This window comes from Lactuca virosa, chromosome 5, assembly GCF_052849685.1.
Source record: "Lactuca virosa cultivar CGN04683 chromosome 5, Lactuca_virosa_CGN04683_v6, whole genome shotgun sequence".
Lineage (NCBI taxonomy): Eukaryota > Viridiplantae > Streptophyta > Magnoliopsida > Asterales > Asteraceae > Lactuca > Lactuca virosa.
Window position 1 is genome coordinate 26,266,590 of NC_136430.1, and position 24,393 is coordinate 26,290,982.

A 24,393-nucleotide genomic window follows, 5' to 3' on the forward strand; every position below is an offset into this window, starting at 1 on the left:
CAGCGTAGCTTCTCTGTCGGTCTCTAGAGGCTTTCAATCGTTCACGAATCTAAACAATCTTCTCTGTCGTTTCCCGAATGATTTCCGGACCCGTGAGAGTGCTGTCAGGGACTTGCTCTTTAGCTAACTGAGTATCACCCACTTCAGCCCAGCACAGAGGGGATCTGCACTTACGGCCATAGAGTGCTTCGAATGGTGCAACCTTTATGCTGGTGTGATAACTGTTATTATATGACAATTCGACAAGGGTTAAATGAGTATCCCATGCCTTCTGAAAATCTATCACGCAGGATCGCAACATATCTTCTAGAGTCTGTATAGTCCTCTCACTCTATCCGTCTGTCTGTGGATGGTAGGCTGTACTCATGTCCAACCTAGTTCCTAGTGCTTTCTGTAGCGACTGCCAGAACCTCAAGGTGAATCTACTGTCTCTATCAGAGATAATAGATATCGGTACACCATGAAGTCGCACTATTTCTCTTAAGTAAGTTCTGGTCAGTTTCTCCATCTTGTTAGTCTCCTTGATAGGTAGGAAATGCGCGGACTTGGTCAATCTGTCTACGATCACCCAAATGGTATCAAGTCCACCCGTTGTCTTGGGCAACTTGGTTATGAAGTCCATCGTAATCCGCTCCCATTTCCACTCAGGTATTTCTGGTTGTTGTAGTAAACCTGAGGGTTTTTGGTATTCGACCTTAACCTTTGCGCAAGTAAGACACTTACTCATGAAGGTAGCAATCTCTGCTTTCATGTTAGGCCACCAATATAGTTTCTTGAGATCCAGATACTTCTTATCTGAACCTGGGTGAATGGAATATCGAGTATTGTGCGCTTCAGTCATGACCACGTCTCTGAAACCACCGAGCTTTGGTGTCCAGATCCGATCCATGAGGTATAAGGCTCCGTCACTCTTGCCTTCTACGTTTTTATCCATTCCTCTCAGGGTTTCACCTGCCACATTTTCAGGTTTCAAGGCTTCCTGTTGAGCCTCCTTAATTTGTGTGGACAGATGTGAATGGATTGTTATAGTCAATGATTTGACTCTTCGACCTGAGTACTCCTTCCGACTTAGGGCGTCAACTACTACATTGGCTTTACCCGGATGATAACGAATTTCGCATTCGTAGTCATTTAGCAGCTCGACCCACCGTCGTTGTCTCATGTTGAGGTCCTTCTGGTCGAATATATGTTGAAGGCTTTTGTGGTCTGTAAAGATAGTGCTTTTCGTACCATACAGGTAGTGTCTCCAGATCTTCAGAGCAAATACCACTGCTCCTAACTCAAGAGCATGTGTGGTGTAATTTACTTCGTGTGTCTTAAGCTGGCGGGAGGCATAGACGATGTCCTTTCCTCGTTGCATAAGAACACAACCAAGCCCTTGGTTGGATGCATCACAATACACTACGAAATCTTCTATCCCTTCTGGTAGGGATAATATCGGTGCGATGCACAAGGCTCGCTTCAGCGTTTGAAATGCTCTTTCTTGTTTCTCTTCCCAGTCAAAGGTCACACCTTTCTGGGTCAATGTAGTAAGTGGCTTCGCGATCCTTGAGAAGTTCTGAATAAACCTACGAGAGTATCCAACGAGGCCTAAGAATTGACGAATCTCGGTAGGCGTCCTTGGTGCTGACCAGTTCTCAATGGCTTTGATTTTGGAAGGGTCCACGTGAATACCCTCTTCGCTGACCACGTGACCCAAAAATTCGACTCTTCGAATCCAAAATTCACATTTAGAGAACTTCGCGTAAAGTTTCTCTGCTCGAAGTGTTTCTAGAATCTGCTGTAAGTGTTGACTACGTTCCCCTTTACGACGAGAGTAGATAAGTATGTCATCGATGAATACTATCACGAATGTATCTAAGTAAGGACGGCGCACTCGATTCATTAAGTCCATGAATACCGCCAGTGCGTTAGTTAATCTGACGGGCATCACTACGAACTCGTAGTGACCATAACGAGTTCGGAAGGCAGTCTTAGCAACATGCTCCTTCGTAATTGATGGTACCCGGATCGTAAGTCAATCTTCGAAAAGTAGTTCGCCCCTTGTAGTTGATCAAATAAGTCGTCGGTTCGAGGTAGTGGGTAACGATTCTTAACGGTAGGTTTGTTCAATTCTCGATAGTCGATGCACATATGAAACGATCCATCTTTCTTCTTCACGAACAAGACCAATGCTCCCCAAGGTGAGAAGCTTGGTCTCATAAATCCCTTACTGAGAAGTTCGTTAAGTTGACTGGAAAGTTCCTGCATCTCTGCTGGAGCTAGACGGTAAGGCGATTTAGCTACTGTGACAACCTGAAAATTTTTGTCGTATAAGTCAAGCCAATCAACCTTAAGTCAGACTCACTCCTGCTATCATTTAGCACTGTTTAGAGTCTGTTTGAGTGTTCTGAGCCCAATACATTCAAGGAATGAGTGTTAGGAAGTATCTGCTAGAGCCACTGTACAAAGATCAAGCCATAAACTCATTCAAGAGGAGTTTACGGCCAAGACAGCAAGAGTTTACGGCTGTAAACTCAAGGTGGCCGTAAACTCACCCCTATATAAGTAACACTTAGCCATTTTTCTCATTCTTTTCCTTCCTTGGCCGAAAACTCTTCAAATTCTCTCAAGTATCATCGACTTCTTCATCTAGATTTTTACATATGTAAGTGATTCCTTCCATCTATGTGTTAATACATCTCTTATTCTTGAATCTCCTTTGAATTCACCCATGAATTCCATCTTTTGGGTCTAGATCTTCAAGATCCTCAAGAACACCAAGAACACCCTAGTGTTTTTGGGCCAAAATCAACCCTTTCAAGCTTCAATATCGTGAGTACTCCTTCCTTAACATGTTGTATGCTAGAAGCTCTTAATTCTAGCCTTGAAATCAAGCTTTTTCCAAGAACATGAGGTGTTTACGTCCAAGAGCATCTCCCTTGGCCGTAAACCCTAATTTGAAGTGCAATTGGACCTTAAACACTTCCTAAGGCCTGGACATGAACCTAAAACCCTTCCTCAATGCTTTAAGACCCACAATAAGACCATTTGGTGAGTTTACGGCCATACACTTTATGGTGTGGCCGTAAACACCTCAACACCTTCCATAAAGTTGGTTTTTCTCATCCTTGTGTAGAGCAATGGTCCCTCAAGCTTCCCAAGCCTTCAAATACCCTCTTTTACATCTTTTTCCATGAGTTTACAGCCATAAGCTCCATGGCCGTAAACCCATGGCCGTAAACACCTAATGGTGGCCGTGAACATTCCTTTGATCAATCACATGTGATTCAACACTTCGTTCCAAGTGTTTCCTAGTCCCGTAAGGCGTTTCCTTGCATTTTGTTTGCTTCTAAACACTATATTTATGTCAATATATGTCATTTAGGACTCATTAAGTCTCGCGACTTCATTCGTGGAACTTCTTATCCTTACGCGCATATTCGTTTGAATCACCCACTTAAGGTGAGTTCATACCCCTATAATCAATCTTTCAATTGTTTTAAATACTTTTAAGGGGGGGGGGGAATACAAGTTGAACACAATGATAATTGTATAAATGTTTTGTTATAAACATCATTTTATAGGATTACTTATGTATAAGGAGTAATCAAAACATTTCAAAAACTCTTTATAAGTTATGTTACTTTATAGTTTATAAGACTCCGTTATTAAAGTACAATCATAACTTAGTAGATAAATGAGACTTTTATTCAAGTTAGTAACAGTTCAAGTAAACATAATAGTAAACTATAATAGTTATGGTTTACAAGTTCAGTTCATACTAGATACTAGAACATACTACATTGAGAACATACTCAGGAAGGAAGATACAATACAATAACATATAGAACATACTCAGGAAAGAATATACAATACACGATAACATATAGAACAATACACGATAACATAAAGAACATATTCAGGAGGAACATACTATAACTAGTACAAGGAGGAACATACTATAACTATAACAGAAGAACAAACCATGAATTACACATTTATACTAAGAAGAGATTGTATCTTTAACTCATTACTTTTAACAAATTAAGGTAATACATCATACCGGGTTTACACTAACAAAGGTACAAATACAATGTACCAGGGTTAGCGCACACAAAGTATGATACGTAAAATACATAAATACAAAACACACCATACCGGGTTTGTACTAATAAATGTATAAATACAACGTACCAGGGTTAGCAAACACGAGGTAATACATCATACCGGGTGTACACTAACAAAGGTACAAATACAACGTACCAGGGTTAGCAAACACGAAGTATGATACAGAAATACTAACAAAGGTACAAATATAACGTACCAGGGTTAGCAAACACGAGGTAATACATCATACCAGGTTTACACTAACAAAGGTACAAATACAACGTACCAGGGTTAGCAAACACGAGTATGATACAAGAATTATTTATAAAGGTACATCTACAAAGTACCGGACAATAATAAATAAAACACATAACTTACTCGTAATATGAATATTCAGTTAGAGTAGATGCACCCAGTCTATTATCTATTCGATCCTGACTATATATATATTTCGTATACACCAAGTAATCATAAGGAGTACCAAGTATAGGTCAGGTCACAGTATATATATATTCAATACATCGTTTTCTAGTACAAAAACATACTCTCAGATAGAATATTGAGTAAACTAAACTAGAGACTTAAAAGGTTTAATCCATTTTATTAAACTAGTACAACTCAAAGGACCTTAAGTGGTTAATTCTATAATACCTTAGTTTATACATCAAGGTTATATATATATATAATATCCGACAGATAGTTAGATGTGTGACTTCTGCCTCATTCCCTGTTCGTTGTTTGGTTGTGGGCTTAGGGCATATTCACACAGTTAACTATCTGTTCGATATTAGATCATATATAACTAGTGTAAACTAAGTGATTATAGAAGGAACTATTGTGGTTACTATTTTTACTAAAGGTACCATTACAGTTAACTCTGTGAGTACCAAATGAATGCACAAGAGTTATATACAATGAAGATCTAACAAACAATGGGATGTGTGACTTCCGCCTCATTCCCTGTTCCTTGTTTGGTTGTGGGCTTAGGGCAGATTCACACAATCGATTGTTTGTTTGATCTGTATTCTATATAACTTATATTCATTTAGTACTCATAGAAAGGATTGTAGAGTCATTTATACTTATCTTTCATCATATGAGAAGGTATAGGATCTTCAGAGGAACATGCGAACTTTTATAAAAGTGATTTCAACTTACTACAACTTTCTACAAACTTTCTTACTACTTACTACATCACTAAAATATTATGAACTCACTAGCTTAAATGCTGATCTACGCTTTCAAAATAACTTGTATTCTCAGAAAACCAATAGACAGGTTCGTGCACTGAGATTTAGAAGATGGAGTAGTATAGCTTCATGTCTTTTTTGTTATTTGCTATGTATTCTATATTATGTGAATCACATACTTTGTAAACACTTTCTTTATAATGAAATAGCTGTTTATTACTTGCTTACTATGATGCATGTCTTGTGATACTAAACATGACGTCCTCCGCCCCAAAACGTTTCTGCCGTTCCGGTTTTGGGGTATGACAGATTGGTATCAGAGCATTGTTTATAGTGAACTAAGTATATCAACTTATAAAAGATATACAACTATAAATACAATGGGGCCGAAGTGCTCTGGATAATAATATATTTTAAAGGTATATCAATACCTTATTAAAGTATACATACTAGAACAAGTATCACAAGAAGAACAGAACAAAAGTATTTAAAGGTTGAACATTGCAGTCAAACCTGGACAGTTATGTAATCACATCTAGAATCAATATAGCCTGATCAACTATATTCATTTGAGGTGTGACCAACATGTGTTTGGGAGTGATGTGGTGTTGCAACAGCCTTAAAACTTACCTAACTCTATTCGAGAGATTTCTAGATCAGAACATAAAGTTAAAATACTATGAGAGTATTTTATGATACTATAAGACAACAACAAATATAAAACATATCAAGTTCAATACACTAAAATACTATAGGAGTATTTTAGGCACTATAAACAATTGTGTGAGAACATAAAAGACCCTTCTGGTAAGTCTATGATTCCGGAGTATATACTTCCAAAGTTTTATATAATTGAGATTTTATAGACTTAGAATTTGTGATCTATGCTCCACTTCCTGTTCCTTGATTGGTTGTGGTTTTGGAGTAAGATCACTTATTCGAAGGTCCATTTAATCTTAAAATTATATACAACTTGTATACATTGTGCAATTATAGGAAGACCTGGAAAGGATCACCCCATGATGTTACACTTAAACTCATAGTTCTTTAGACATTCCATTCTCGCACGACGAACCTAGAAAGAGGTAACCACTTCTTCATAAGCAGTCAGCAGAAGAGTCAAGGAGAAACAAGAGCAGGTTTATGAGAAGTTTTCTGAGAAGGATCGACAAGACAAACTAAAACATTCTATGCGTCACACTAATAAATAATAACCTTAATTGACTTAGTAAGTTAGTGAATACACTACTCACACTATGTATTATGATTATTATTTTTCTTGCAGCCAGTAACAGATATTCAGTTCATCGAAATTCATTCGAGGATAACCAATTATGATTCATGAAGTTTGTTTTATATATAGACTTCCATTATGAATTATTTTCCAGAACCCTATGAAAGTCAGAACCAGATACACTAGGAAACAAGGATAACTTAGTTCAAATATCACTAGTACAAAACCCACTTCTACTTACTAGTATGGACATATCTTGGAAATGTTGGCAGAAACATTGAGAGTAGTCCAGTAAAGCGTGAAATTGTTTAGTACATTTAAATTGATGGAATACAACTAGTGATGACCATCATTATTCACGAAATCATTCTTCGCTATGCAACAGAATCATGTCTTCACAAGAAGGAAACCAACCAACAGAATCATTCGTAACGACAGTCCGCCCTAAAGCTTAGTTTTGACTTTCGTATTCTAAACCCCGAGGTACTCATGCGAAGAGTACTTTGTCCTCTGAATCTTTGCCGTCATATGTCTGCAGACTTTTCCGAGAAACCACTCGTCCATCAGGCCAAGTTCAAGCACGGAGGCTAAGGATGAATACAGCCCACCTATCACTAATAAGTGTATATGCGAAGGTGGTATATAATTAAGATTATGCAGATTTAGTATGTGTGTTTCCGCCCTATCTCCTGTTCCTTGTCTGGTTGTGGACCTTGGGCAGAGTCGCACATCCGACCGTCTAACTAATCTTAATTATGTACAATTGGTATACACGAGGTAATGATAGATGGACTGAGTATGAATCCCATCATGAATAGTAGGGCAAAGTGCTAGGTCTACGAGTGGGTATTCTGCAAATCACAGGAGTGCTGCTAAGAAAGCTAATTTCGGGACGAAATTCCATCTAACGGGGGGATGATGTGACAACCTGAAAAGTTTTGCCGTATAAGTCAAGCTAATCAACCTTAAGTCAGACTCACTCCTGCTATCATTTAGCACTGTTTAGAGTCTAATTGAGTGTTCTGAGCCCAATACATTCAAGGAATGAGTGTTAGGAAGTATCTGCTAGAGCCACTGTACAAAGATCAAACCATAAACGCATTCAAGAGGAGTTTACGGCCAAGACACCAAGAGTTTACGGCTGTAAACTCAAGGTGACCGTAAACTCACCCCTATATAAGTAACACTTAGCCATTTTTCTCATTCTTTTCCTTCCTTGGCCGAAAACTCTTCAAATTCTCTCAAGTATCATCGATTTCTTCATCTAGATTTTTACATATGTAAGTGATTCCTTCCATCTATGTGTTAATACATCTCTTATTCTTGAATCTCCTTTGAATACACCTATGAATTCCATCTTTTGGGTCTAGATCTTCAAAATCCTCAAGAACACCAAGAACACCCTAGTGTTTTTGGGCCAAAATCAACCCTTTCAAGCTTCAATATCGTGAGTACTCCTTCCTTAACATGTTGTATGCTAGAAGCTCTTAATTCTAGCCTTGAAATCAAGCTTTTCCCAAGAACATAAGGTGTTTACGGCCAAGAGCATATCCCTTGGCCGTAAACCCTAATTTGAAGTGCAATTGGACCTTAAACACTTCCTAAGGCCTGGACATGAACCTAGAACCCTTCCTCAATGCTTTAAGACCCAAAATAATACCATTTGGTGAGTTTACGGCCATACACTTTATGGTGTGGCCGTAAACACCTCAACACCTTCCATAAAGTTGGTTTTTCTCATCCTTGTGTAAAACAATGGTCCCTCAAGCTTCCCAAGCCTTCAAATACCCTCTTTTACATCTTTTTCCATGAGTTTACGGCCATAAACTCCATGGCCATAAACCCATGGCCGTAAACACCTAATGGTGGCCGTGAACACTCCTTTGACCAATCACATGTGATTCAACACTTCGTTCTAAGTGTTTCCTAGTCCTGTAAGGTGTTTCCTTGCATTTGGTTGCTTCTAAACACTATATTTATGTCAATATATGTCATTTAGGACTCATTAAATCTCGTGACTTCATTCGTGGAACTTCTTATCCTTACGCGCATATTCGTTTGAATCACCCACTTAAGGTGAGTTCATACCCCTATAATCAATCTTTCAACTGTTTTAAATACTTTTAAGGGGGGGGGGGGGAATACAAGTTGAACACAATGATAATTGTGTAAATGTTTTGTTATAAACATCATTTTATAGGATTACTTATGTATAAGGAGTAATCAAAACATTTCAAAAACTCTTTATAAGTTATGTTACTTTATAGTTTATAAGACTCCGTTATTAAAGTACAATCATAACTTAGTAGATAAATGAGACTTTTATTCAAGTCAGTAACAGTTCAAGTAAACATAATAGTAAACTATAATAGTTATGGTTTAGAAGTTCAGTTCATACTAGATACTAGAACATACTACATTGAGAACATACTCAGGAAGGAAAATACAATACAATAACATATAGAACATACTCAGGAAAGAATATACAATACACGATAACATATAGAACAATACACGATAACATAGAGAACATATTCAGGAGGAACATACTATAACTAGTACAAGGAGGAACATACTATAACTATAACAAAAGAACAAACCATGAATTACACTTTTATACTAAGAAGAGATTGTATCTTTAACTCATTACTTTTAACAAATTAAGGTAATACATCATACCGGGTTTACACTAACAAAGGTACAAATACAACGTACCAGGGTTAGCAAACACGAAGTATGATATAGAAAATACGTAAATAAAAAACACAACATATCGGGTTTGTACTAATAAAGGTACAAATAAAACATACCAGGGTTAGCAAACACGAGGTAATACATCATACCGGGTTTACACTAACAAAGGTACAAGTACAACGTACCAGGGTTAGCAAACACGAAGTATGATACAAAAATACTAACAAAGGTACAAATACAACGTACCAGGGTTAGCAAACACGAAGTATGATACATAAATACTAACAAAGGTACAAATACAACGTACCAGGGTTAGCAAACATGAGGTAATACATTATACCGGGTTTACACTAACAAAGGTCCAAATACAACGTACCAGGGTTAGAAAACACGAGTATGATACAAAAATTATTTATAAAGGTACATCTACAAAGTACCGGACAATAATAAATAAAACACATAACTTACTCGTAATATGGATATTCAGTTAGAGTAGATGCACCCAGTCTATTATCTATTTGATACTGACTATATATATATATATATATATATATATATATATATATATATATATATTTCGTATACACCAATTCATCATAAGGAGTACCAAGTATAGGTCAGGTCACAGTATATATATATATATATATATATATATATATATATATATATATATATATATATATATATATATATATTCAATACATCGTTTTCTAGTACAAAAACATACTCTTAGATAAAATATTGAGTAAAATAAACTAGCAACTTAAAAGGTTTTATCCATTTTATTAAACCACTACAACTCAAAGGAACTTAAGTGGTTAATTCTATAATACCTTAGTTTATACATCAGGGTTATATATATGTAATATCCGACATATAGTTAGAGGTGTGACTTCCGCCTCATTCCCTGTTCCTTGTTTGGTTGTGGGCTTAGGGCAGATTCACACAATCGATTGTTTGTTTGATCTGTATTCTATATAACTTATATTCATTTAGTACTCATAGATAGGAATTTAGAGTCATTTATACTTATCTTTCATCATATCAGAAGGTATAGGATTTTCTGAGGAACAGACGAACTTTTCTAAAAGAGCTTTCAACTTACTACAACTTTCTACAAACTTTATTACTACTTACTACATCACTAAAATCTTATGAACTCACCAAATTAAATGCTGATCTACACTTTCAAAATAACTTCTATTCTCAAGAAACCAATAGACAGGTTCGCGCACTGGGATTCAGAATATGGAGTAGTATAGCTTCATGTCTTTTTTGTTATTTGCTATGTATTCTATATTATGTGAATCACATACTTTGTAAACACTTTCTTTCTAATGAAATGGTTGTTTATTACTTGCTTACTATAATGCATGTCTTGTGATACTAAACATGACGTCCTCCGCCCCATAACGTTTCCGCCGTTCCGGTTTTGGGGTGTGACAGCTACTGGGGTAGCTCCTGGAATTAAGTCGATACAAAACTCGAATTCACGTTGCGGTGGTAATCCTGGCAGTTCCTCGGGGAAGATGTCGGGAAAATCGCGGACTTCTGGAATGTTCTGTATATCTTTCACTTCTTGTTTCGCATCGACTACGTGAGCACGGAATGCATGATATTCCTTTCGTAAGTACTTCTGAGCTTGAATACTCAAGATGATGCAAAGGTTCGTACCCAGTTTTTCGCCGTAGATAACTAGAGTTTCGTTGTTTGGGAGGTTAAGACGAACGGCTTTCTCAAAGCACATGATGTCGACGCGATTTAGACTCAACCAATCCATGCCGATAATGACGTCAAAACTTTTAATTGAGACCGGCATGAGGTCGATTTGGAACGAACAATTATCTAATGTAAGAGTGCATCCTATGTAAATTTCTCTAGTGCTCTCTGTTTTCCCGTTAACCATTTCTATTGTGAACTTTTCTTTCAGTGCTTGTGGTTGTTGTGTAAGTAAGTGTGTAAATTTTTGGTTCACGAAACTCTTCTCCGCTCCACTATCAAATTGTATACATGCATATGAGTTATCGAGGAGAAACATACCAGTGACCACTGTAGGGTCTGCTACCGCTTCTTCGTGGCCTATCGCCAAAATCCTACCCACTCCGCCAGCATTTCCTGCCTTTGGGCAGTTCCTCTTGTAGTGACCAACCTTGCCACATCCGTAGCAAGCCTGGCCCACTCCAACGCCGGGGACCTGGGTGATTGGCCTAGCCGGAGATTTGCAGAAACGGGCAGTATGCCCCCTCCTGTTGCAGTTTGCACACTGCATTTCCCTGCAGGGTCCGTTGTGGTGGAAGCTGCACTTGTTGCACTTTGGCAAGCTCCCGACATACTGTTTCGTCGGTGCAGTGGAAGCAGGTGCTATCGCGGCATGAACCTCCACTATTTGCTGTTTCTTGGCAGAGTTCTGCGCGGCGTTGCTTTTCTTCTCGTCCCAAAACTTCCGCTTGTTGTCAGCGGTTTTGGATGGTTCTGGGACAGTAATGGTTGTTGTTGTTGGTGTGCGGACTCTGTGATCGATGAGCCGCTGTGCCAATCGCTTGGCATTGTCGAAAGTAATGGGGTTTGAAGCTAAAACGTTCCCCTGAAATGGAGGCACCAGCCCCCAAATATATCTCTCGACCTTCTTTCCCTCAGTGGGGACCATTCCTGGACATAGAGCCACCAGATCACTGAACCTAGTAGTGTTGACTACTTTGTCGGAGCCCTTCATGGTTAGGCTCCAGAGTTCCTGTTCAAGTTTCTGAACTTCGCACCTCGGGCAGTACTCCTCAATCATAAGTTCCTTCAGAGCTTCCCAACGCATTGCATTAGCCATTATCAGTGTAAGTGACTTAACATGGCTATTCCACCATGTTAGGGCTCTATCCGAGAAGGTGCAGTCAACAAATTTTACTTTGCTTCCTTCCGGACAGGAGCAGATCTCAAAGATCGACTCTGTCTTTTCGAACCATTGCGACAGAGCAATGATCCCACAGCTGCCGTTGAAGGCTCTGGGTTTGCAGTTGATGAATTCCTTATAGGAACAGTCTCTAGAGCGCATGGGAACATCACCTTGGGTAGAATGTACAGCTGTTCCACTCCCGCTAGTACTGCTAACGCTGAATTGAGCTAAAGCTGCCGCAACAGCCACAACCACTGCAGCTTGTAGAGCTGCTGGATCAAATTGTGGAGGAGGTAGTGGTGGTTGAGTTGGAGTAATCAGAGGATTGTGTCTTGTTGATCTACGCGGAGGCATCTTTCAACTATAAGTTTAGAAAGATGGAGATAATGATAAGAATTCAATAGTGAGGATAGTGAAAGTTGTCCATGAACTAAATCACCATTGTTCAACAATTAGATGAGAGTGTGATTTCGATAGAGTTATAACAATAGTAGGATGGAAGTATTTGGACAAAGATTTCCGCAGGAGATTAGATGTCTGTCAATATTTTTGGTATTAAAGATGTGATAAGTTTGGGAAACTTGACCTTGGAGTAGGTCTTACATCATACCAGAAATGAGAAAATTTTGACAGCACAAAGACCTAACAGACTGAAAGTTCGAGGTCTTAACATAAGCGGGAAATTAATACTAGCGTCTATACATAGAACTAATTTATATCCAAAAGAGAGAGTAGAGTACAATCTACTTCCTACTAGATCCGGCTTTGGATTTGTACAGCTGGCGTTCTAACTTGAACAAACGCCTTTCCTGAGCCATTTGGCGATCTCGCAGCTCTCTAACTTCGGCTTGGGATGCCGCCAGTTCTCTATGCAAGAAGTTGGTACGATCTCTTGTCGAATTATGATTATCTTCCAGGTTGCGAAGGCGAACAACATCGACACCAGTGGTAGCTTCAATCTGTACAACGCGATTGATGATAGCTCTTCCCTGTTCGGTGTTACGAGAAACACGATGAACCAGCAGGGGAAGTGCTCTATCAGCTGAACCTCCTGCTTTTAGATTGTAGAAGCTTCGGTCTCCTTGGTAGGCGTGATTTTGACCTTGTTCATCACTCAACCTGTCTATGTTTATGGCCCACAGAGGCGTCAGGCCTTGAAAGTCTTGACGATGGTTAGGGTTTTGAGCAACTTAAGGCGGATTGTAAGTTTCTAATCCTGAATCATCGTCTTCGGGAAAGTCTTCAGCAAAATCATCGTCTAAGGGGATTGCAGGATTTTCTTCTGGTTTGACGTCGAGCCAACCAACATTCCCTTGATTAGGAAAGTACGGATCTCCAGGAAGATGGAACCCAACCATTATTATCTAAGCGAGAAATAAGGATATAAGAAATATTTAATAAGTCTAAATAAAGCGATTAAACAATTACAAGTTTCTATAAGAGAAACCTATAGATAACTAATAAAGTAATCTACTTACTATGACTCTTACTGGGTCCTTCCATGAGCACATAGTGTATACCAATTATGTATCACTTGGGTAGAATAGACCTTCGAATAAATGATCCTACTCTAAGTCCACATCCAAACAAGGAAAAGGAATTAAATCGTAGACCACATATTCTCAGTCTATGAAACCTAATTATATATAACCGTAATGCATGCACTTAGTACTCGTAGAACTATCAGCAAAAGTCTTTTATTCTCATGAAGTTTGTTCTTTGAATGTAGTGCCTAAAATACTCCTATAGTATTTTACTTTATGTTCTGTTCTAGCGCTCTTCTGTATGTAGTATATGTATAGTTTGGTAAGTTTTAGACCTGTCGCAACACCACTATCACTCCCATACACATGTTCATCGTATCTCAAATAAATATAGTTGATCAGGCTATATTGATCCCATATATGATTACATAACTGCTCAGATTTGACTGTAATGTCCAACATCTAATTACTTTTGTTCTGTTCTAGTATAACACTGTCTTGTAGTATGTATGTAGGTATGTATACATTAGTAAAATATTTTATTATTTAAAAGTATAACTCTTGGTCAGAGTGTTTTAATCCCGATGTGTTTATAGTTGTACATCTTTTATGGGTTGATATACTCAATTCACTATAAACAAAGCTCTGATACCAATCTGTCACACCCCAAAACCAGAATGGCAGAAACGTTCGGGGGCGGAGGACGTCATGTACAGTATCATAACAATGCAAAATAGTAAAACAAGAAACAACATCATCCATTGCATTAATAATATAGTTAATACAAGTGTGTTCTGTGTATAGTTGTAAGACACCAAAAATATGTAATCAAAATAAAGACGAGTCTTGAATATGCCCCTTCTTCTCAAAACCTGGTCATCTGTACCTGTCTACTGTCGACCTGAGAATACAAGTTATTTTGAAAGAGTAGATCATCCTTTAAGCTGGTGAGTTCATAAGAATTTTAGTGCCAAAAGGTTGCATTAGTTTAATGAAAATGTTTGTAAGTGTTTTGATGTAAATGATTGTATACTTCCTAGAAAATCCTATATTTTCTACTAAAAATGGAAAGTAGTCTTATACCAAGACCCGACTGTTTTGTATGTTTGTTCTTTTGTAAAAATGTATGTTTTCCCAAGTTTATGACTATCTTTTCTAGAAAATAGTTTGCATTACCTTTTATGTGAGAATATCACTATATGAATGTAACAGGAAAATGAAAGTGTACAGTAATTTTGTATAAAATGACTACTGAAGCACTAACTACCTTAAAACCAATTTTTTAATTAAGGTTAAAATGTGATGTGGTTATAACCATACTGATTGACGAGTGTTTAACACGACGATCTGCTGGCGTCGAAACTGATGTGACATTTGTCACCCCTTGGCTTGTCTGCCAGACTGTAGCTGGCAGTGGGGATGTGGGATTGTCAGTCCCGTATAGATCTATACAAAAAATGCCCGCTCTCCTTCCAGGAGACTCTGGTTACAAAACGCGACATAACAAGTATATTGCTATGCCGTGAAGTAGTCTCACATAAATGTTATATTGTTCTTGTTATTGTATGTTCCTTTTTGTTCTTGTTATTGTATGTTCCTTTCTGTTCTTGTTATTGTATGTTTGAACTGACTCATGTAAGAACTGATTTATGTAAGTTTCATTGTTCTAGAAATAGTAAGTAGTAATCCTCTAAACTATACCTATTATAGTTTACTAGTAAGCTCTGTAATTGAATGACTGATCATGTATGTACACCTTTGCTACCCAAAGGTATTGAACTGATTGATAGCACTTTTATATCTACATACATATACATAATATATAAATAAGATTTAAATGACATTCAGACAAGCAACCGATACCCTAAGTCCACATCCAAACAAGGAAAATGAAATAAAGCGAGTTGTCAGTCCTAAGCTCTTTAAACATTATTTATATAACTATATCTATATAGACATGATTTTGACAATATATAAGTTTAAAAAGAGTTTTGTAAAACATTTGAATAGTTTAACTATTTGAATAAATATTGATGACTTGATGTCAGTTTATAAAACAGTTTGAAACAGTTTGATTGATAGCACAGTTTGAAATATAAGAAATCCTTTGTTTGATAGTTATAAATCACTTGTGATTGATTATACAACTATAATGTTCTCTACTTGTATTCCCCCCATAAAAGCATTTAAAACCATAAAAGGGTAAATTAAGTGGTATGAACTCACCTGTAGTGAGTGATTCGAATGAGAAATCGATATAGGATTCTAAGTATGCCAAGTGAAATCCCGGGCATAAACGGATCCTAATAAGCATATAATAACACATATATGTATATAATTAGTGTATATAACAACTAATCATGTATTGGAAACATCCCTAGGAACTAGGAATCACTCACAATGGAGTGTATCAACCACATATGATTGATTTAAGGGAGTTCACGGCCACACTTTAAGTGTTTACGGCCATAGGTGTGTTTACGGCCAAGAGTACTTGATCTTAAGAAGGGTTTGCGGCCCTAACTTGCATCTATGAAGTGTTTGTGGTCCTATTATTGTATGTAATAGGGTTCACGGCCACAAATTGGAACTTATGAAGGGTTCACGGCCACATGAAGGGTTCACGGCCGTGAACTCTTAAAGATTATGCAAAATGTGCTTGATTCAAGGTTGTAAGTCTAGTGATTCTAATGGATAACAAGATCATAGAAGGGGTACTTACGATTTAGAAGCCTTCTAGGGTGTTTACGGCCCAAGAACAAGTGTGTGTTCTTGGCGTTCTTGGTGAAAAGATGGTGATTTGAAGATCTAAACCCAAAAGAGTTGAATTCATGGATGAAATCAAAGGGTTCCACTAGATCAAGAAGGATATCAAGTAAAAATGGAAGAATAACTTACAACTTTGAAGAGAAATGGAAGTGTTCTTGATGATACATGAGAGAGAATGAGTTTTCTTGACTTGAAGATGTAAGTAATGAGGAAATAGTGAAGTATATGATATAGGGGAGGGGTTCACGGCTACCAAGAGTTTACGACCGTAAACTCTAGTTTGTGGCCGTAAACTCCTTGTGATGGAGTTTCCGGCTCGAATGGAACACAATGAACTTTAGTTAACACATCCTAACTCACAATCCTTGAATGTACTAGGCTTAGAAAACTCAAACATACCTTTAACAATGCTAAAAGATAGCAGAAACAAGTCTGACATTTGATTGAAATGATTGGCTTTACAAGATAGAAATTTCGGGTTGTCACAGATTGACTTCTGTTTCTGATGTTCCAGTGGTATGTGACTTCCCTGATGTTTTTCCCGAGGAGTTACCAAGTGTGCCTACTGAGAGGCAGGTGGAGTTCCGGATCGACCTAATTTCGGGTGTAGCGCCGATCGCCAAGGCACTGTACCGTCTTGCACGTCCTGAGATGCAAGAATTATCCTCTCAGCTACAGGAGCTGTTGGAAAAGGGTTCATTAGACCGAGCAACTTTCCTTGGGGAGCACTGATCCTTTTCTTCAGGAAGAAGGATGGTTCGCACCGGATATGCATAGATTATCGAGACCTGAACAAGCTGACGGTGAAAAATCGTTACCCTTTGCCGAGGATAAATGATCTTTTTGACTATCTATAGGGGGCATCTTGGTTTTCCAAGATAGATTTGAGGTTCGTCTATCATTAGATGAGGGTACGAGAGGAGGATATTCAGAAGACGACATTTCGACCTCGTTATAGGCATTACGAGTTTGTGGTGATGCATTTTGGGCTCACGAACGCACCAGCAACGTTCATGGACTTCATGAACCGGGTGTGTTGGCCCATGTTGGATCAATCAATGATTGTTTTTATTGATGGCATTCTGGTATAGTAGAAGACTAGGGAACAACATGAGGAGCATCATCGAGATATTCTTGGGGGTTTTAAGGATGGATAGGCCTTATGCCAAATTCTCCAAGTAGGATTTTTGGTTGCAAGAGGTTCAATTCTTAGGACACCTCATCAATTAGAACGATATCTTGGCTGATCCAGCCAAGATTGAGGTGGTGATGCAGTGGGAGGTGGTGATATCTCCATCTGAGATTCGAAGCTTCCTCGGATTGGTAGGTTATTATCAGATATTTACCAAGGACTTCTCCAAGATTGATGTTCCTCTCACCAAGTTGACTAGGAAAGATGTTGCTTATAGTTGGGGGACTGAGCAGCAGACATCATTTGAGACTCTTCGCCACAGATTGTGCGAAGCCCCAGTACTTGCCCTCCCGGAGGGAGTTGAGGATTTCGTAGTTTATTGTGATGCGTCCATTACGGGATTGGGTGATGTGTTTATACAGAGAGGGCATGTGATAGCCTATGCTTCGAGGCAGTTGAAGCCTCACAAGGTGAGGTACCCTACTCATGATTTGGAGTTAGGGGCAGTGGTTTTCGTCGTCATGATTTGGCGCCACTATCTCTATGGTGTTCGATGTACCATCTACACAGAACAAAAGAGCCTGAGATACCTTATGGATCAGCCTAATTTGAATATGAGGCAGACGAGGTGGTTGGTCGTAGTGAAGGACTACGATTGTGAGATCTTGTATCATCCAAGAAAGGACAATGTGGCGGCCGATTCCTTAAGCAAGAGGGCGGCGAGTACCCCGATGTGGGATGTGTGCATGAGGATTACTGTGATGACTCCAGTTTTTGAGATCATCAAGGAAGCATAGTCGGAGGCCATAAAAGAAGAAAACCGGAAGACTGAGCGGGTGATCGGTCAGATTTTGGCTTTTGATATGGATAATTGTAACGCCCCGTTCCTGGTATGTATTTAATTCATTAAAAGTCATTTTATTAGAGCTACTCGACGAGTAGTAGCCCTAACTCGTCGAGTAGATGCCAGGTTGGGACGCGGGTTTTAAGTGATCTACTCGGCGAGTCCGTGCCTTGACTCGACGAGTAGGCCAGTCTGGGAGAAACCCTAATATTTAGGGTTTGCACCCTATTTAAGCAACATTATGGGCCTCTTGCCCAGCCTCCATCACCTCCAGAGCATTAATCCCGAAACCCTAATCCTCCATCAGTGAACTTGAGCTTATCTTGGTTATATTGAGAGTTATTTGGTGTATCTTGAAGTTAGTAGAAGAGGTGGAAGCTAGAAGATTCAAGGGAGAACGAGTAGATCCAGAAACCTCATCCCATTTGCCATCTTTTCTGGTAATCAAGCTTCATACTTGACTTGTAATTTCATAGATATTATTATTGTCATTTTATGGAGTTTTGGGTCCAAGAAGCTTGATTCTTGAGACTTGGACATCCCAAGTCAATTTACCCTCAGATCTGGAACCTTGGAGGGTCCTAATGGCATAAAGGTGCCATCTTTATGGCCATGAGAACCCCAAGTATGAAATAAACCCCATTTTTGGTCTTTTGAGCATAAAAGTCCCATGCATGAATGTAAATTTCATGACTTTACGTGTCATACCGATCTTATGAGCCTAGATCTAACTTATGGATGAGTTTTTGCACATCAGAAATCGAATAATAGACTTGGACATGCATGGACTCGACGAGTCGTTCTTTGGACTCGGTGAGTCGTGGGTTGGTTCCCAAAACTGTTATGATTCAGAGGAAACCAGTTGAGTTTAGAAGGGATTTAGATGAGTCCAGGGAAGGGACTCAATGAAATAGACATAGCCATGGATCTGGAAACCATGGAACTCGGCGAGTACAAGAACGTACTCGGCGAGTCCAAGGCCATCTCCCAACTTATGAAGATGGAATCGACGAGTTGTTCATACAACTCGGCGAGTCACAGACTAGACACGCTCACATGATGAAGATAAACTCGACAAGTTCAGGAGGAACTCGGCGAGTCAGATGAAGATTGTCCCGATGAGATGATTGAAGGAGAACTCGTCGAGTTCTTGCTAAACTCGACGAGTAGAGCCGGGTTGGGGGCAGATGAAAGAATAGGGACTCGGCGAGTTGGCGGGCCAACTCGGCGACTCAGGTCAACTGAAATGTTAACTTTGACCAAAATATTGATTTTGACCAAGGGTGAGATGGCCATTTCACCCTGAGATTAGTTACCAGTTTTTGACTAAGTGTCATTGTGGGAATTATAGCCGGGGAGTCGCCGGAGCAGCAGCCAGATATTTCTCACTCAGGGTTTCAGCAGTCAGACACACGAGGTGAGTGCCCCTTCAGTAGGAAAGGGTCTAAGGCACCAAGGCCGACCCACAGTATGAGTTTATTATTAGTTGAGTGTGGGCGGGGCCTGTATCTCTTAGTTAGTTGAATATGGGCGGGGCCCGTACCTCCTAGTATTTTGATTGCAATATGATTCATGATTGAATGATAGATTTAGTATACTTGTTTCTGTGTGATACTTGTATGTCAGTGTAGTAGCTGAGTGTGGGAGGGGCCCGTATCTCATAGTAGCTGAGTGTGGGCGGGGCCCGTATCTCATAGCAGGAGAGTGTGGGCGAGGCCCATATCTCGAGTAGCTGAGTGTGGGCAGGGCCCGTATCTCAAAGATATCAGAGTGTGGGCGGGGCCCGTATCTCCTAGTTAGCAAAGTGTAGGCGGGGCCCATATGTCCATGAGTGTGGGCGGGGCCCGTATCTCCTAGTTGCATGTTATATGTGTATGGTATGTGGTAGTTTGGGGGAGATCACTAAGCTTCGTGCTTATGGTTTTCAGTTTTGGTTTCAGGTACTTCCACTAGCAAAGGGAAGGGCTCGGGATGATCGCATGGCACACACCACAGTCTTCAGCCTGGGAGTTCCACACTGATATTTTGTTATGAGATTTATATACGAGAAAGATTTTTATGATATGTTATGATACATGACTCACTATTTTACTTATGATATTGGATGATTTATAATTTTTATAATGGTTGAAAAATGAAATTTTTGGGCCGTATTTTTGGGATGTTTCAAGTTGGTATCAGAGCCTTGCTTTGAGGGATTCGGGCACATTTCCGGGTGTGTCTGAACTCAAAATAAGGAAGCGGTATAAATTTTCAAAAGAAAAAGAAATTTTTAGAAAGAAAAGAACTTTGAAAAGAGAAAAGGGTGTGGTGCATGCAGTCAGCCAGATCAAGTAAGTACTCCCAATTTACCCATACAAGTTTATGATATGATTATCAGCTTTATTAGAACAAGTATGCTAGATTTGGACTAAGGATCTAGGAAGGATGCCTTATGTGCTTGTTATGTGTTTAAGCTTTACGAGAACTGCATGCTAGTACAGATTAGTCAGGATGATAGCCTGAATAGTAGATGCTTCATTATGTGTGCTCCATGTCCGAATGTTGCTTGCTTTGTGCTTTTAGGAGTTGTAGTTGTCTTTCACTAAGTAGTAAACAAATATGTTAAGTTACATATTACAAGGACTAAATAATTTCAGAAGGTTAGGTCTAGCTCTATTTCGCAGCTCTTGTCTGAGTCTAACCGTTGTAGAGTAGGATCTCTCATTTGAAAAATTATCTAGTATGAGTAATATGTAATAGTATTCGCAAGCTAGTTAGGGGAAGAAAGCAGGGACTTCTTAGGCAGCTGATGGCGGAGAGTGGGATGGTGATTACCCTAGGGCAAGGCTAGGATGAGAGTAACATGAGATTAGCAGTAGTAGTAGTAGTAGAAGGGACTTGGTGGAGTCAAGGCAGTAGTTGAGGAAAGTACGAATAGATGTGGAAGGTAGTATGGGCCCGTACTACTGAAAGAAGAGGATCCGTACTCGAATCAAGGAAGGTTGAGATAAAACCAGGGAACTTGTAGTATGTGTGATCCTTCTAGCTACGAGTAGTATTCTGACATGGTTTTGATGTATCTTCAGAATGGTGGTTCTACGACCCAAACCAGTAGTCGGCAGTTCAGGTGCCGGGGAGGGATCAGACTCGGGCTCTGGAGCCGAGCAGCTAGATGAGCAGACTAGGGAGTTCCTCTCCTCAGAGGTTACTCACGTTATACTCGATGTAACGACGTAAATTCCAAAACAATTTTTCACTTTTAAAAATATAATTTCATTCATAAATATTATCCATCTCAATGTATCACATATCAAATCCATAAAATTCATCCCAAGATCACAATACATAAAAACTCCACAAGTGTGTACTGATCATGCTGGCGCCTTCCCGCGATCCTCACTGGTACCTTAAACACATAACACAAAACACTGTAAGCATAAATGCTTAGTGAGTTCCCCAAAATACCACATATACCACATATTAGCCACTCGAGGCTATAACTCTGTGGGCCTACTGGCCCTAACTCTGTGGACCCTCTGGTCCTAGCTCTGTGGACCTTCCGGTCCTAACTCTGTAAACTTTGGAATACACACAGCATAAATCACATAGAAATAAGGCAGTGCAACACATCACATACATAGCATACAAGATACTCTGTCACATAACTCTACTTACCACTCAAGGTAAAGTATAGTGAGAAGACTCACCTCGGATAACTCGGAAAACCTCTAACTCGGAAATACTGATCTAGCCTTCGCCTAATCACATAAAATAATTACTCTAATCAATACAACTCTCAAGGCTAGGCTATTCCCTCTCTAAGTTCTCTCAGGAGGGGAAAAGACCATTTTACCCCTCCAATGTCTCAAAAGCCCAAACATTGACTGAACCCTAAAAGTCAACGAAAGTCAACAGTCAACTTTGACCAGACTCGTCGAGTTCACATAGGTGACTTGGCGAGTCCAAGCGTGTCCTCTGGGTCTATCTAAACCTCACTCGACTCGCCAAGCGAACCTTCCACCCGACGAGTCACCACTGCCCATGAATCGCGGGTCAACCCGACTCGAATCGTCGAGTCCCCTTATGGACTCGGTGTGACAACCGGAAACTTTTATCTTGCACACTTAGTCAATTCAATCAAAGTTAAACATGTTTTGTTGACTTCTGGCACTGTTTGAGGGTACGTTTAAGTGTTCTAAGCTTAAGTGCAGCTGGGAACGAGAGTAGGAATGAGCCAACAAGTCGTATAGAGGCTAAACCGGGCCATACGCCCTCCTGGGAGGTGTGTACGGCCGTACACATGGGTGTGCGGCCGCACACCCACCCTCCAACCGTACACGCTCCTCTATATAAAGGAGGAGACCCCTTCTCTCATTCCTTTCCTTTGGCTGCACTCCACTTTCTCTCACTACTTTCTCTCTCTAAAAACTTCATCCAAGAACACTCTAAAGGCCTGAAAAACATGAACTACTTCCTCATTCAACTTGTTATATTGGTAAGACACTTGAATCTAAGCCTAAAACTCATAGTGTTCTTCGTGTTCTTCATCCTTTGAAGGTGTACGACCGCACACCTTCATAAGGTGGCCGTACACACCTTAAAGACTCTCCAAAGTGAAGAGTTTGGCCTCCTTTTGCTAGTTAGACTTGGTATTGGCACTAGAACACCTCAAAAATCGACATTTCGGGCACAAATAAGGAGTGTACGGTCACACACTCCTGTGTACGGCCACACACCCCCTCTGTACGGCCGCACACTCCCATGTACGACCGCACACACAGTCTGGCCGCACACCCTGGCCGCACACACACACTGATGACCATACACCTCCCTTATTCGATCATTTATGGCTCCGACACTTAGTTCCAAACATTTCCAAGTCCTTAGGTTGGTTTCCCGTCATGTTTTGTCAATGGAATACGTTAATCTAATACATATATGTGTTATTATATGTTATTAGGATCCACATGAGAACGAAACATCAGTTGACACTCAGTACTCGTAACCGATCGTACCTCCGAATCCTACGTTAAACGGTGAGTTCATACCCCTACGCTTTTTCTGAGTTTTTCATGTTTTTAGGGGGGGAATACAAGCAAAAGTACAAGGAAACTTGTACTCAAGTATATTATTTTGTTTAAAATAATTATACGTTCAGTATGTTTTTAACTCAGAAAACCGTTTTACCACTCGATTAAGAAACCAACTAGTAGAAACAGTTTTCAAAACTAAAGCAAGAAACTTGTAAATCTTATCATAGAATGTGATATTTTCTAAAGGATTTATACAAAACATAAACAGGATTTTCGATACTATTATTTGTAAGTTTGTTATTTAAGGATTGGAGACACGCCCTTGGTAATACTCCACCGGATTCGTGAGTGTAGGACTAGCCCTTATAACCAGAATCTCTTGTAGGGAGAGTGTGACTATTGTGTATAGATTTATACGGGACTCACTATCCCGCACCTCGCTGCTAGCTACAGTGGGACCGGCAGGTCTACGGGTGACAAAGTCATAAAAGATACTGGCCCCGTTACGTGCCATATCCAGTTTAATGTATGGTTATAAAACTCACAACCTAGATAACAGAGATTTACTTTTGTAATAATGAATCAAATGAACTAACCTCAAAGTAATAACCGATAGATTACTGGAGGGTATTAATAATAATATCTTCAGGACTTAGTTCATCACGGTTTTCTTTTATTTAGTTTTATTTATGTAATAAGGCTAATATACCTCTCTGGGTCTAACCTGGATTTTTAAAAGAAAAATGCTTTTCGAGTATGGTAGATACTCGCGTACCTCAGTTTAGAACGGCTAATCAATCATCAGCCTTTAGGGAAAATATAGGATTTTCCTGGGATAACCCGGCTATTCAAAATAAGAATGTTCGACACGTAATCAATGTATATTCATATTCTTTCCACAACTCCTTGGATTGTACATATCTTGTACGGATCTGGAAGTCATGAAAGGAATGGGTTTTCAAACACGCTTTTTATAACAAAATATAGGATTTTCTTGAGGAACGCTTTCCAAAAAGGATCAAAGAACATTTTTCCACCAAAACTAAATGCTTATGAAC